Source organism: Oratosquilla oratoria, chromosome 37 (assembly GCF_046742065.1).
Source record: "Oratosquilla oratoria isolate Oo_2021 chromosome 37, ASM4674206v1, whole genome shotgun sequence".
Taxonomy (NCBI): Eukaryota; Metazoa; Arthropoda; class Malacostraca; order Stomatopoda; family Squillidae; genus Oratosquilla; species Oratosquilla oratoria.
The window spans coordinates 22,592,242-22,594,741 of NC_134813.1; the positions used below are offsets into that span (position 1 = coordinate 22,592,242).

At 38.0% G+C, this 2,500-nt stretch overlaps 1 protein-coding gene and 1 long non-coding RNA gene across 17 annotated transcripts in view; one reads left to right on the top strand and one right to left on the bottom strand.

The window, feature by feature from the left end:
- Window positions 1–2,500, top strand: part of LOC143019566 (uncharacterized) — a 467,386-nt gene that overhangs the window by 166,148 nt on the left and 298,738 nt on the right. The gene's annotated exons all lie outside the window — the stretch shown is intronic.
- Window positions 1–2,500, bottom strand: part of LOC143019563 (uncharacterized) — a 224,598-nt gene that overhangs the window by 52,174 nt on the left and 169,924 nt on the right. The gene's annotated exons all lie outside the window — the stretch shown is intronic.

Below are 2,500 nucleotides of genomic sequence, written 5' to 3' on the forward strand. Positions count from 1 at the left end.
GGTTTCGCGTTGTATTAAACTGCGAATGTGCTAGATAGAGGTCATTGCATATAGCTATTTGTGCACCGATATTCCAATGCCTTTGTATAATGTATATTAAAAGTTCTCAACATTTTTCGTGTTAGGTCCCTAAAAGCTATAAGACCATCTAACTGAATCCCTATCAATCTAACATCAAATATAGAAAGGTAATATATTAAGACGGATTTAGTATCTATCGGTACTGCAATGGATATTATAAAACTGTTCAATATATAAAGATTATCAAAACAAAGCGTCAACATTGCAATCAATAATACTTCACATGCAGAAATCAAACTGTTCTAAGTACCCTAGAAAGACTTCCTGTGGGCTTCAGGTTTAGAAACTCCGTTGTCTAGTATCCAAAACCTCATTCAGTATAGAAACCTCGTCAAAATAGGTCCTTTACCGCGGCCATTTCCTGTACAACATCTGATCCAAAGCTGTCGCGTTGTCGCTCATTCAAATATCATTTAAATCAGTTCATCAGACGGCCTTTGACTTTTTCATTGAAACGGGCACTTTGGGCCCCGTTGTTGTGTTTAGTGATGCAATATTATACCCCAGTTAAGTTATTCATTTCTGAATTTAGAGTTATATGGAATTATTCACATGGAGATTTCAGAGATAATTGTATTAATTTACCCTTCGAACTCTGAAGCCAAATTAGACCAGTCTCAGTTACCCTCGGATTGTTAGTAATATTGTGGTTGGTTCTGTTCTTTAAAGAGTGATTACTGTGAGTATCTGTGATGACAGTAAGTTAAAGGTAACCCTGCAAGAATTATTCAAGCTGTGAATTATTACACATGTGATATAGAAATTTGAATGTGTATATATATGTATATATATATATATAATGTTGTGTGTGTGTGTGTGTGTGTGTGTGTGTGTGTGTGTGTGTGTGTGTGTGTGTGTGTGTGTGTGTGTGTGTGTGTGTGTGTGTGTGTGCGCCCGCGCCCGCAATATGTGTGTGTGTGTGTGTGTGTGTGTGTGTGTGTGTGTGTGTGTGTGTGTGTGTGTGTGTGTGTGTGTGTGTGTGTGTGTGTGTGTGTGTGTGTGTGTTTTGTGTATGTATGTTTTGTGTATGTATGTTTATACGTAGTTGTATGCATGCAAACAAAAATAACTAATTTGTATACAACACCTTGAATTACTATGAACCTGTTATGTATTCTGCAGACATATAGTAAACATACGAAAAAGACTTTTCCTGTTTGTAATAGGGTATCCAATCAGAGCGTTCACACACTCTCTTGCATCCCATCAAAACCTATTCATCACTCTCCCCATTTTAGCACTTTGTGTATCCCTGGGACATCTCACGCCGATCGGAACAAAATTAATACCATAAGGCTTGTTTCACACGCATCGACTTTACGCCGTGCGCCGTCCACGACACGACGTCGTGAACTCAAGTTACAATGGATGTCTATGGGGCCCTTCACACGTGGTCGTAGTGGTGACGTGTGAAAGCGTCTATATACACCCACGGTTATGAGAACACGACGTTATGTCGTGGACGGCGGATGGCGAAAAGTCGATGCGGATTGAAACGAGTCTTACAAAGTGTGGAGACATCACCTGTTCATTTGAACAAGATTGTCTTTTGTGATACGTGAGCATTAGACGTAATGCGAATGTCATCATGAAAGGTCGAGTCTGTTATTAGGTGTAGGATACATCCAGATTATCGCCTTATATGCAAGGATGTGCAAATTTATGCTTTGTGAGATTATTTTCTATTTCTACCCAATAATCACAATTGTATTTCATTTGCTCATTTCTCTATTTTGCTCATTTATTTTTATTATCTATTTTTTTATATTTGTTTTCTCATCACCATTTTAGGTCGCCAGTTTTAAGTTAAGGAATTAATGAACGTGCAAAAATTATTATATTGTATTTACGTCGATGTAGAAGTCAAGGCACATGTTAACAAGCCGCGCGGTAGCACAGTGGATACCTTGTCAAACTCATGAGCATTTGGTCGTCAGTTCGATTCCTGGAACTAGCTGCGGGTTCCCGACAGCGCTGGCCAAACATCGGCCTTAAAAAAAAAAAAAAAAAAAAAAAAAAAAACGGCTTGTCAGAACTCAGTCTTGTCCCTACTAGGCCCTAGTAACTAGGGGTTTCTCACTTCCCAATTCATGGGCGTGGGATGGTGATTTTTCATTCCACTTTGAGTTACTAGTCAAAGTTAAATTATTTTCACTTTTATATTTTATGGTTTTCGACGACCATTTCAAGGTGCATTCGACTAGTACTCTTGTATCTATCCAATAGTGAACTTGCTTGAATTTGATGCATTATGAAACGAAGATTTACTTAATCCGTGTTAAACTTTTAGTTAACATCCGATAGCTTTTACAGTGGAAAAAGTGTAGAGAATTGAGGTGAAGGTACAATACAGAAAGTAACAAGAAACTCACTGAATGTGAAGGACATTGAATCTCGTATTACATCCATACATAAGAAG